Here is a 14,248-nt window from a genome sequence, read left to right as displayed (position 1 = left end):
AGAACCGATGCTTTCGACTACAAGCATTTTTTATCTGTCAGAAAATTCAAAGTATTTCGTAATGCTCCTAATTGTCTACATTCCTTGGACTGGATTCAGCAATTTACCTTTTCTTTGCCATCAAACTGGCCCGTCTCTCATAAATTAGAATGTATTTGTAGGGTTTTGGAAGGGGTGCCATCAACGAGAATGCGACTTATTATACGCCAATTTTTTTCAGTTGAAGAAATTCAAAGCAGGCAACAGTCTTGCCGCAGTGGCTACACCGGTTCCCGTGAGATCACCGAAGTTAAGAGCTGTTGGGCGTGGTCGGCACTAGGATGGGTGACCATCCGGGCCGCCATGCGCTGTTGCCTTTTCTCGGGGTGCACTCAGCCTCGTGATGCCAATTGAGGAGCTACTCGACCGAATAGTAGCGGCTTCGGTCAAGAATACCATCGTAACGACCGGGAGAACGGTGTGCTGACCCCACGCCCCTCCTATCCGCATCCTCCACTGAGGATGACACGGTGGTCAGTTGGTCCCGGTAGGCCACTCGTGGCCTGAAGACGGAGTGAAGAATTTCAAAGCGCTTTCCTTGCAGCGTACTGGTCTGAGACGACGCAGCGTGATGTGAAAGACAAATTGGTTAATTTACCGAACTTAAACAACTCGAAATTTGAAATGTTAACACAATACTTTGAATACATGGAACAAGAAGACCAGCATTTACTTGAGCCATTCAGACCGTCAAGTTTCATCCACCTCAGTATTTCAAAACTTCCAGGAAAATTGAAATGTGTATTAAGAGTAGGTCAACAAACATCTAACATACAAGCTTTTCGTGAGGTTTTACAATTACTCGAGATTGATCAGTCATTTTCTCAGCAGAAGAGTAATAACTTTTCTAACAACAACCGCAATTTTCACTACAAACACAACGGTGGTTATTCTGATACGTTTTTCAATTACAATAAAAGTAACTATTTTGGGAATGAAAGAAGTAACAGGAATTTTAACAAGAACCAGAATTTTAATGGTAATCAGCAATGACATTTTCAGCAGAAGCAAAGCCTCCCTAGTAACTATCAACAGCAGAATCACAATTTTCAACAGACTAGTCAGCAATATGTTAATTCCGGACAACAGCCTCTGCTGCAACAGCTGTCACAGCAACAATCATTCTCACAAAATGATTCTAGTAATAATTTTATACACTGGAACACCTTCCATAGTTACAGACAACAGCTGTACAAGCAAAACTCTTATGGCAAAGCCCAGCATTTTCAAACTCACAATGGGAATAACCAGAGAAATAGAAATTTTAATCGTAATTTCAGGAATAAAGGCACTCTAATAACAACCCCCATGAACCATGGACCTTGCCGTTGGTGGGGAGGCTTGCGTGCCTCAGCGATACAGATAGCCGTACCGTAGGTGCAACCACAACGGAGGGGTATCTGTTGAGAGGCCAGACAAACGTGTGGTTCCTGAAGAGGGGCAGCAGCCTTTTCAGTAGTTGCAAGGGCAACAGTCTGGATGATTGACTGATCTGGCCTTGTAACAATAACCAAAATGGCCTTGCTGTGCTGGTACTGCAAACGGCTGAAAGCAAGGGGAAACTACAGCCGTAATTTTTCCCGAGGGCATGCAGCTTTACTGTATGATTACATGATGATGGCGTCCTCTTGGGTAAAATATTCCGGAGGTAAAATAGTCCCCCATTCGGATCTCCGGGCGGGGACTACTCAAGAGGATGTCGTTATCAGGAGAAAGAAAACTGGCGTTCTACGGATCGGAGCGTGGAATGTCAGATCCCTTAATCGGGCAGGTAGGTTAGAGAATTTAAAAAGGGAAATGGATAGGTTGAAGTTAGATATAGCGGGAATTAGTGAAGTTCGGTGGCAGGAGGAACAAGACTTCTGGTCAGGTGACTACAGGGTTATAAACACAAAATCAAATAGGGGTAATGCAGGAGTAGGTTTAATAATGAATAGGAAAATAGGAATGCGGGTAAGCTACTACAAACAGCATAGTGAACGCATTATTGTGGCCAAGATAGATACGAAGCCCACACCTACTACAGTAGTACAAGTTTATATGCCAACTAGCTCTGCAGATGACGAAGAAATTGAAGAAATGTATGATGAAATAAAAGAAATTATTCAAATTGTGAAGGGAGACGAAAATTTAATAGCCATGGGTGACTGGAATTCGAGTGTAGGAAAAGGGAGAGAAGGAAACATAGTAGGTGAATATGGATTGGGGGACAGAAATGAAAGAGGAAGCCGCCTGGTCGAATTTTGCACAGAGCACAACATAATCATAACTAACACTTGGTTTAAGAATCATGAAAGAAGGTTGTATACATGGAAGAACCCTGGAGATACTAAAAGGTATCAGATAGATTATATAATGGTAAGACAGAGATTTAGGAACCAGGTTTTAAATTGTAAGACATTTCCAGGGGCAGACCACAATCTATTGGTTATGACCTGTAGATTAAAACTGAAGAAACTGCAAAAAGGTGGGAATTTAAGGAGATGGGACCTGGATAATCTAAAAGAACCGGAGGTTGTACAGAGATTCAGGGAGAGCATAAGGGAGCAATTGACAGGAATGGGGGAAATAAATACAGTAGAAGAAGAATGGGTAGCTTTGAGGGATGAAGTAGTGAAGGCAGCAGAGGATCAAGTAGGTAAAAAGACGAGGGCTAGTAGAAATCCTTGGGTAACAGAAGAAATATTGAATTTAATTGATGAAAGGAGAAAATATAAAAATGCAGTAAGTGAAACAGGCAAAAAGGAATACAAACGTCTCAAAAATGAGATCGACAGGAAGTGCAAAATGGCTAAGCAGGGATGGCTAGAGGACAAATGTAAGGATGTAGAGGCCTATCTCACTAGGGGTAAGATAGATACCGCCTACAGGAAAATTAAAGAGACCTTTGGAGATAAGAGAACGACTTGTATGAATATCAAGAGCTCAGATGGAAACCCAGTTCTAAGCAAAGAAGGGAAAGCAGAAAGCTGGAAGGAGTATATAGAGGGTCTATACAAGGGCGATGTACTTGAGGACAATATTATGGAAATGGAAGAGGATGTAGATGAAGATGAAATGGGAGATATGATACTGCGTGAAGAGTTTGACAGAGCACTGAAAGACCTGAGTCGAAACAAGGCCCCCGGAGTAGACAATATTCCATTGGAACTACTGACGGCCGTGGGAGAGCCAGTCCTGACAAAACTCTACCATCTGGTGAGCAAGATGTATGAAACAGGCGAAATACCCTCAGACTTCAAGAAGAATATAATAATTCCAATCCCAAAGAAAGCAGGTGTTGACAGATGTGAAAATTACCGAACTATCAGCTTAATAAGTCACAGCTGCAAAATACTAACACGAATTCTTTACAGACGAATGGAAAAACTAGTAGAAGCCAACCTCGGGGAAGATCAGTTTGGATTCCGTAGAAACACTGGAACACGTGAGGCAATACTGACCTTACGACTTATCTTAGAAGAAAGATTAAGGAAAGGCAAACCTACGTTTCTAGCATTTGTAGACTTAGAGAAAGCTTTTGACAATGTTGACTGGGATACTCTCTTTCAAATTCTAAAGGTGGCAGGGGTAAAATACAGGGAGCGAAAGGCTATTTACAATTTGTACAGAAACCAGATGGCAGTTATAAGAGTCGAGGGACATGAAAGGGAAGCAGTGGTTGGGAAGGGAGTAAGACAGGGTTGTAGCCTCTCCCCGATGTTGTTCAATCTGTACATTGAGCAAGCAGTAAAGGAAACAAAAGAAAAATTCGGAGTAGGTATTAAAATTCATGGAGAAGAAATAAAAACTTTGAGGTTCGCCGATGACATTGTAATTCTGTCAGAGACAGCAAAGGACTTGGAAGAGCAGTTGAATGGAATGGACAGTGTCTTGAAAGGAGGATATAAGACGAACATCAACAAAAGCAAAACAAGGATAATGGAATGTAGTCTAATTAAGTCGGGTGATGCTGAGGGAATTAGATTAGGAAATGAGGCACTTAAATTAGTAAAGGAGTTTTGCTATTTGGGGAGCAAAATAACTGATGATGGTCGAAGTAGAGAGGATATAAAATGTAGGCTGGCAATGGCAAGGAAAGGGTTTCTGAAGAAGAGAAATTTGTTAACATCCAGTATTGATTTAAGTGTCAGGAAGTCATTTCTGAAAGTATTCGTATGGAGTGTAGCCATGTATGGAAGTGAAACATGGACGATAAATAGTTTGGACAAGAAGAGAATAGAAGCTTTCGAAATGTGGTGCTACAGAAGAATGCTGAAGATTAGATGGGTAGATCACATAACTAATGAGGAAGTATTGAATAGGTTTGGGGAGAAGAGAAGTTTGTGGCACAACTTGACCAGAAGAAGGGATCGGTTGGTAGGACATGTTCTGAGGCATCAAGGGATCACCAATTTAGTATTGGAGGGCAGCGTGGAGGGTAAAAATCGTAGAGGGAGACCAAGAGATGAATACACTAAGCAGATTCAGAAGGATGTAGGTTGCAGTAGGTACTGGGAGATGAAAAAGCTTGCACAGGATAGAGTAGCATGGAGAGCTGCATCAAACCAGTCTCAGGACTGAAGACCACAACAACAACAACAACAATAACAACCAGTCTTTATGCTTAAATGAAACAGACTCACATTTTCATCCACGTCAAGGTAATCAAAATCATTCAGCACTGTTCAAATCATTTAGTCGCATGTCAGCCTCGATAGCTGAGTGGCGCGACGGAATGCCATTCTAAGGGGCCCTGGTTCGATTCCCGGCTGGGTCGGAGATTTTCTCCGCTCAGGGACTGTGACTGTTGTCTTCATCATCATCATCTCATCCCCATCGATGCCGAAGTGGTGTCCACTCAAAAGACTTGCACCAGGAGACCGATCTAACAGATGGGAGACCTAGCTACACGACATTTTATTTCATTAAGTCGCATCTGCCAACGCACCGAACAGTGCAGACGCTACGCAACAATGACTAACAGACCAGGCGTCAGATGATGCGGACGACGCGGCAATATAGGATAGATCACATTCTACACACATTATAGAGTGTATGATGCTCTTAGGAGACATCAGGGATTTACTGTTATGTGAAACATTTTTATCATCCTGTTATTATCATTCAAGTTGGCAAACACGTATTAAAAGCAGTTCTGGATTCTGGTTCGCTCGTTACTTTCAAGAGTTCTGCAGCATTCAACCACTGCAATTCTGATGATTCTTGACCGATGTTACCTTTTAATAAAATCAAAATAAATAGTGCTGTACTTGATAAAAGCGTTGAAGTTACATCTCAAACTCATTCACAATTTCTATTCAAGGTCACAAGTTTTTCACCAACTTTCTTATCGTTCCATTATTAACAACTGAAGTCATTCTAGACAACAATTTCTTAAACAGACTTAAAGCAGTGCTGGATTTAACAACTCTTGCATTACATTACAAAACGACGACAATATGATATCTTTAAATTATAAATTAATAAATCACCTGCACCTTCTTTCTTCAAATAGAAATACCGACTGGTACACTACACAATTTCATTCTGCTGAGCCGTACTGTGAGCACAACGTCGATGCACTGTAATTGACATTTTCGACACGATTTAGAACAAAGTTGACAATTGTAAAGCCACCTCTAATTTTCTTAAACAACAATTACGAGAAATCTTACAAACTCTTGCTCATATTTTTGATAATGTACCTGGCACTATTCGTGGTTTTCTTCATGGATTTCAAGTTGAGCCACACAATACTTTTGCTGGACGACACTACACCATTCCTTTTGTCTATCATTAGAAAGTTAAAGAAGGAATTAATAGCATGCTTCGAGCCGGCAGCCAGCTCTTACAACAGCTCGCTTCATGTTATGTAAAAGAAAGACGGTTCACTGAGGCTCGTTCTCGATTGAGACAAATTAACAACATTACTATACCGGAAACAGATAGACTGCAAACCATGGAAGAGATTCTTCAGAAATTATCCTCCTCTCTTGATTTAAAATATGGTTTCTGGCAGGTTGAATTGCACCCTAATTGCTGCAATTATACAGCCTTTCTCTGTTTTGGCATATACTATCAGTTCCGTAAACTTCCTTTTGGATTAAACATTTCGTCTGCAGCATTCATTAGAGGTTTAAATCCTATTTTACCGGATCATTTAAAAATTCAGACCACCACTTATGTCGATGGTATTCTCATATCCGGAAAGACCTAGGATGGGCACAGTGATTCCTTGAATTGTTTGTTACACGTCTTTTCTGACCATGGTGTCACAGTCAACCTGAGCGAATCTGAATTCGACAAATCTAACATCATATCTTTAGGTCATGTCATATTTGTTTCTGGCATTGAACCTGACCCGGATAAGTTGCAAGCAACCCGTGACATCACTGCACCCACATCCAAACGTCAAGTCAGAACTTTTCTCGGTTTGGTCAGTTTTTTCCGTCGTTTTGTGCACTAGAAGGCTCTCGATACTCCACATTCGTACCAACTTACTGGCAAAAACTCCAACTGGATCTGGGACGAACAAGCTCAACAAGAATTTGTCAATTTGAAACAAGCTTTATTGAACATTCCTCTACTTTTTCATCCTGATCTTTCACATGACTTCTGTTTGGCCACTGACAGTTCTAAACTGGCCATTGGTGTCTATCTGTTTCAAGAGATGGAAGAAGACAGCATTGTTGTTAAGAAAATCATTGCTTTCGGTAGCAACGTTCTGTCTCCAGCTATATTCTATCACATAACTCGAATGTTTAACTGTCGTGTGGGCCTTTTCCAAATTCTGTCACTTCTTATTTGGCAGCCATACCGAGATTTATACTGATCACAGAACTTTGCAATTTCTTCTGTCAGCAAAACTTTCTCATGAGCGTTTACTTAATTGGGCTATGTATTATCAAGAATTTCGCTTTACGGTCATCTATTCGCGGTGTTGAAAATATTTCCGCTGGTTGGTTCATTTGGTGGTACTCTGTCTGCTTCTTCAACAAAATTTTGTCACGCCAATTTCAGTGTGTTACGCATTCAACAGGTAACTTTCGAAAACTTCATTTCTTCGGCAATGACCGACATTGCTACAGAGCAAGACAAGGATCCAACCTGGAAAGATATCAAACAGCAATGTGGTGACAAAATCAAACCTTCTATCACTCTACTATCTCATTTGGAATAATATCTTGTTTAAACGGTTAATGCCTGACACTTCTACCTGGCTTGTCTGCGTTCACTAGCATCTAGTTAACGAACTTACATGGTACATACATCTCAGCTATGCTCATTGTGGAGCCGCAAATGCTCTTAAATTCTTCGTCAAACGTCTTATTTCTTAATATGGAGAAACGCATTCATCGTGTTCTTATGAAGTGCAAATTATGCCAGAAAGCCAAGACAACATCATCTTCCTTTTATGCTCTGTTGTATCCAATCGTTCCTGAGAAACTATGTCATCTAGCAGCCGTTGACTTATTCAGTCCTATTGTTACTAGCAAACAAGGCTTCTTTTATATTTTCATAGTTGTAGAGGTCACGCCGAAATTTGTTTCAGTCACACCTTTGCATAAAACTACTGGCAAAACTGTGCCTGCTGCCTTTGTCAAGAACTTTTTAACAGAAGTTGGTCACGTTGGAAAGGTCACTTCAGACAACACTCCGCAATTTAGGTCAAGTTACTGAACTTGCACTCTCTCAAGCAGGAAAATCAAACCCATTTACATATCCCGCTATCACGCTTCTTCAAATCCAGCTTCACACCTTATGAAAGAGATAGGTAAACTATGCAGATTGTATTGCCACAAGAAACACAGAGAATGGGACAAATACATTTACACATTTCAGGATGTTATCAACTCTATTCCCAACGCTTCTACCTTACTTTCTCTGTACCTTCTACAGAAAAACAAACTGCCACCTGGCAGTATCAGGTAACTTGTAACAATACCTAAGTTACGTTGCTTACACCACCATTAAATTGTGGAAATAGCTTTATGTAACCTCATACAAGCTGCAGGAAAGAGGATGCAATGCCAACAGACTTCTGGAATCAAACGAACATTTCAGATCGGTCAAAAAGTACTCGTCAGATCACACAGGTTGTCTCATAAAGTAAAACACTAGTTCAGCTAATTCTTTCTTTGCTATAATGGATCATATAGCATTCATCGCATTTTCATCCAAATGCTTTAGAAGTGGAAAGTTTGAGAATCAGTGTAGTATGGATGTACATCCTATAACGAATGTCAAAGAATTTCACGAATAGGACACACACACACACATAGCTTTATAGACGATGTCCCTACACTGAGAATTTTGTTTACCATTATTTGCTGTTTTATAATTTTCGATTTCCCATAATTTTGTGACTTATCAAAGAGTTCTATGAATAGGACGCACATACACAGCTTTACAGACAACACACTTACATTGTGATCTGAATTACTACAGAACTGATACCACTACAGCCTATTTGTCTTTTCTTGTCTTATAACTTCGGACCTCACTTATATTTGGATTTTTTTTCGTGTGGAAGACAATTGATGTAGACAAAACAGTGAATTTTATTTTGGTAGATTTCAGATGTGTTGTATTATGAAATTTACTCCATATCTGTGTATTTGATGATGATGATTACTGATGATATTTAATGAGATATATGAAAACGATTTATGTGGCTTACGTATGTAATGTTATGTGAAATTACTGATGAGATGATGATAATGATGATGAATTTTATTGAGGTAACGGTTAGGGCTCAGGGACCCTGTTTTCGTTGAAGTTGATTTTATTTCATGTGATGTTATTTCTGATTTATAAGTATAAAAGATGAGTTTGGATCAGTCATAGCAGGTTGACAATAGAGTCTGCAGCTATTTGTTACTACACTAAAATTTCTTTTGTATGATTTGCAATTGTCACTTTCTTGAGATTGTTATGCAACCCTGCATATACTAGGAAATTTTTTTTTCGCTGTGAGAGCAACACAACAGGCTACAGCCATGCTACATCTTACAGCAATGTACATTTTTGGTCTAATTACTACCACATGCTTTGACCTTTTTTTCTTGCCTAATAATAACTTACTGCATTATCTTGACTATTTGTTCTTGTGGAAGCTATGATTTTCTCATATGTTTTGGATGAATTAAGAAACTCATACACAGCTTGACAGACAACATACTTATACAGCTTATACTACTAAACCTGATTTGTTTCTTGTCATATTCCATACTCATGCTTCGTCTTTTCAGGAATGTTGTATGCAGGTCATACTATGCTTTATTTGTCTTATATTTTGGATAGTGTAGAGTGCTTTGCAACTGGTTTATTACCAAAAGGCATTTTACATTAGACTATGGCATATATTTTCTTTGTTGTTTATGGTGAACCTAATTCTTGCATTTTTTTACCACTAGCACATTTAATCCTGTGCACTTACCAGTTACAGAGACCCACTTTGTGCTTGTAAATGTTTCTTTTTTTGCCATCATCTTACCATAATTTTGTTAACGAGTGACAGCCCAATATAATTCAGCAGCTTAGTACAGTCAGCTCGGTACATATAGAAGTAAATGGTAAGCGTTCAGGTAATGGGCGTGTGGCAGACACTTTGGTAGACCATGTACTGTGGTTCTGCTCCTGATCAATTTTCAAAGTTTGTACTGATCAATTTTTAACAGGTCTTATCGGATTGAGAACAGGTCAGGCTAATGGTATGATGTTTATGATATTCTGTAAATATTTCTAGCATTACAATGAGTCTTTATGATGTATTTCTTTTAAAGATATTATATCAAGGAGAGACTTTGTGTAGACAATGATGATAGTTTCTTGGAATTTCATAATATTTTAATTCCTGTTATAGAAAGTGTGAGATTAGGGTTACATTTTAACTGATTTTCTACTTTGCTAGACTTGATTTCCTTTTTTCTATGGTGATTTTTTTTTTTTTTTTTTTTTACACATCAAGTTTCGTAGGACCAAATTGAGGAGGAAATCTCCAAGTTCATGCAGCTTGTCTGTACATGAAACTACAACATAAAAGTAATAACCGATAAAAATAAAATTCTAATGAACCCAAAAATAGTCAGTCCACAAGCTTCAGTAAACACAGCCAACAATACGACAATAATCAGCTTAATTTTTCAAGGAACTACTCGACAGCATAGGAGGAGTGACCCATGACGAAACTCTTCAGATTCGATTTGAAAGCACATGGATTACTGCTAAGTTTTTTGAATTCGAGTGGTAGCTTGTTGAAAATCGATGCAGCAGTATACTGCACCCCTTTTTGCACAAGAGTTAAGGAAATCTGATCCAAATCCAGATTTGATTTCTGCCAAGTATTAACTGAGTGAAAGCTGTTTATTCTTGGGAATAAACTAATATTGTTAACAAGAAATGACATTAAGGTATATATATATATATATATATATATATATATATATATATATATATATATATATATATATATATTTATAGTATGAACTGACTTTACATCGTCGACCTTGTGCTGCTGACCAGACACTTCCTTCACAATTGACCATATGCTTTTAATTTTATCCTGCAAATTAGCTATTCTATTTGCATACCACATACTCTTTACCTTCCTAATAACATTTTTAAGCACCTTACAATACTGTTTGTAATGGGCTACTGTAGCTTGATTGCGACTGCTTCTAACATTTTGATATAATTCTCACTATGTTCTACATGATATCCTTATCCCACTAGTCAGCCACCTGGGCTGCCTATTACTGCTATTACCCCGTTTAGAATGTTCTAATGGAAAGCAACTCTCAAAGAGCATGAGAAATGTGTTAATGAAAGCATTATATTTATGATCTACGTTATAGGAACAATAAACATCCTGCCTCTCTTGTTCCTTGACAAAGTTTAAAAAACTCTCTAGTGCTGTTTGATTCACTTTCCTACGTAGTTTGTAATTATATGTGATATTTGAGTACAAAAGCCTTTTAGTGTTAAAATTTGTGCATCATGGTCTGAAAGGCCATTCACCCTTTTACTAGCAGAATGCCCATCTAGTAACGAAGAATGAATAAAAATATTGTCTTTGGCTGTGCTGCTGTTCCCCTGCACCATAGATGGACAAAACACATTCTGCATCAGATCATATGAATTTAGGAGATCTACCAAAATCCTTTTTCTTCCACCATCATGTACGAAATTTATATTGAAGGTACCACATATAATTAATTTCTGGTACTTCATAAAAAGTGAATCAAGAACCCTCTCTAACTTAAGCAGAAATGCTCTGAAGTCAGAGTTAGGGGACCTATAAACAACAACAGTCAGAAGTTGAGCTTCACTAAATTAAACTGCCCCTGCACAACATTCAAACATCTGTTCAGTGCAGTGTCATGATACATCTATGGACTCAAATGAAATACTGTTTTTTATGTACATAACCACTCCCCCACCCCGCAAGAAACTCCTTGAAAAACAGCCAGCTAATCTCTATCCTGGTAAAGGAAGCTTCTGAATTGTCAAATTATTTAAATGGTGCACCGATATACCAATAATTTCAGAGACAACATCAATAAGCAGTTCACTAACTTTATCTCTAATCCCTCTTATATTTTGATGAAATACACTCCTGGAAATTGAAATAAGAACACCGTGAATTCATTGTCCCAGGAAGGGGAAACTTTATTGACACATTCCTGGGGTCAGATACATCACATGATCACACTGACAGAACCACAGGCACATAGACACAGGCAACAGAGCATGCACAATGTCGGCACTAGTACAGTGTATATCCACCTTTCGCAGCAATGCAGGCTGCTATTCTCCCATGGAGACGATCGTAGAGATGCTGGATGTAGTCCTGTGGAACGGCTTGCCATGCCATTTCCACCTGGCGCCTCAGTTGGACCAGCGTTCGTGCTGGACGTGCAGACCGCGTGAGACGACGCTTCATCCAGTCCCAAACATGCTCAATGGGGGACAGATCCGGAGATCTTGCTGGCCAGGGTAGTTGACTTACACCTTCTAGAGCACGGGATACATGCGGACGTGCATTGTCCTGTTGGAACAGCAAGTTCCCTTGCCGGTCTAAGAATGGTAGAACGATGGGTTCGATGACGGTTTGGATGTACCGTGCACTATTCAGTGTCCCCTCGACGATCACCAGTGGTGTACGGCCAGTGTAGGAGATCGCTCCCCACACCATGATGCCGGGTGTTGGCCCTGTGTGCCTCGGTCGTATGCAGTCCTGATTGTGGCGCTCACCTGCACGGCGCCAAACACGCATACGACCATCATTGGCACCAAGGCAGAAGCGACTCTCATCGCTGAAGACGACACGTCTCCATTCGTCCCTCCATTCACGGGTGTCGCGACACCACTGGAGGCGGGCTGCACGATGTTGGGGCGTGAGCGGAAGACGGCCTAACGGTGTGCGGGACCGTAGCCCAGCTTCATGGAGACGGTTGCGAATGGTCCTCGCCGATACCCCAGGAGCAACAGTGTCCCTAATTTGCTGGGAAGTGGCGGTGCGGTCCCCTACGGCACTGCGTAGGATCCTACGGTCTTGGCGTGCATCCGTGCGTCGCTGCGGTCCAGTCCCAGGTCGACGGGCACGTGCACCTTCCGCCGACCACTGGCGACAACATCGATGTACTGTGGAGACCTCACGCCCCACGTGTTGAGCAATTCGGCGGTACGTCCACCCGGCCTCCTGCATGCCCACTATACGCCCTCGCTCAAAGTCCGTCAACTGCACATACGGTTCACGTCCACACTGTCGCGGCATGCTACCAGTGTTAAAGACTGCGATGGAGCTCCGTATGCCACGGCAAACTGGCTGACACTGACGGCGGAGGTGCACAAATGCTGCGCAGCTAGCGCCATTCGACGGCCAACACCGCGGTTCCTGGTGTGTCCGCTGTGCCGTGCGTGTGATCATTGCTTGTACAGCCCTCTCGCAGTGTCCGGAGCAAGTATGGTGGGTCTGACACACCGGTGTCAATGTGTTCTTTTTTCCATTTCCAGGAGTGTATAATTCCTTCTCTACATGGAACCATGACATCCTCTGAAGATGAGCCCTTAGTTAGAGGGACTTCCTTTAAGCAGGTATACCTATCAGCTGACTTCAATCAAAAAAAGATGAAGCTCTAACACTAACTACTAAAGGAATTTTTCCATGAGTGATCCCACCACCACCCACTACACTGTCACCTATAAACTTTGCCAGGCTACCCTTCCCATACCTATTGAGGTGCAGGCCATGCCTAGTGAAACGCAATCTACTGATAGACCCAACTGGCACCACTGAAATGTGACCCATGCCCTCTGCCATCAGCACCCTCATGCTGAAACAGTTGCGCAAAATCCACATTAGTGTCACCACTTTGAGTAGCTATCTTTACCAGGTCACCGCCTACATCATATTCCCTGTTCCCCACTCCGCCCGCTATCACTACCTGATCCTCCTTTGTAAAATTCTTACATAACTCACCTATTCTGTCAGCCACCTGAGGCCAACCCTGCACTAGGTTGGTTGGTTGTTTTGATGGAGGAGACCAGACAGCGAGGTCATTGGTCTCATCGGATTATGGAAGGATGGGGAAGGAAGGCGGCCGTGCCCTTTCAAAGGAGGCATCCCGACATTTACCTGGAGTGATTAAGAGAAATCACAGAAAACCTAAATCAGGATTCCCGGATGCGGGATCGAACCGTCGTCCTCCCGAATGCGAGTCCAGTACCTGCACTAGGCTTCACAATGCTGGTGACCTGGTACTCACTCCCCAACACTTCCTGCAACTGCTGGCCCACACCTCTACCGTGAGAACCACCTAGTAGCAGAACCTTTTTCGTTTTGTTAGACTTTGCAACTGACCTAGGCCTCCTAACTGCAGAGGACTGCTGCACGTTCACTACATCTAGAGTTACTCAACTCAGAAAGTTGGTCAAATCTATTGCATGTACGCAAAGTATAACTGTCAGAATACCTCCTCCTCCTCCTTGCTGCCTTAGTGCCAACTGCCAGTTCCCATCCCCCCCCCCTCCGCCCTTCGCCCTCCTCAACCTATCTAGTTCCTCCTTTGTGCATTGTAACTGCACCTGAAGGGCACAGATCTTACGCTCCTGCTCCTCTATCAACTTATTTCTACTACAGATTCTACATTACCAGGAGAGGATCTCACTGGAATGCTCACTAGCTCCCCCACTGCATCCCCCCGTCCCCCCCCCCCCCCCACTG

At 41.4% G+C, this 14,248-nt stretch overlaps 1 pseudogene; it reads left to right on the top strand.

Annotated features, from left to right (window-relative positions):
* Window positions 1-238: 238 nt before the first annotated feature.
* LOC126428218 (5S ribosomal RNA) lies at window positions 239-356 on the top strand (annotated as a pseudogene).
* Window positions 357-14,248: the final 13,892 nt, after the last annotated feature.

Source organism: Schistocerca serialis, chromosome 1 (genome assembly GCF_023864345.2).
Source record: "Schistocerca serialis cubense isolate TAMUIC-IGC-003099 chromosome 1, iqSchSeri2.2, whole genome shotgun sequence".
NCBI classification, from domain to species: domain Eukaryota; kingdom Metazoa; phylum Arthropoda; class Insecta; order Orthoptera; family Acrididae; genus Schistocerca; species Schistocerca serialis.
The sequence above is the reverse complement of the archived record's forward strand: the minus strand, read 5'-3'. Positions and strand labels throughout refer to the sequence as shown.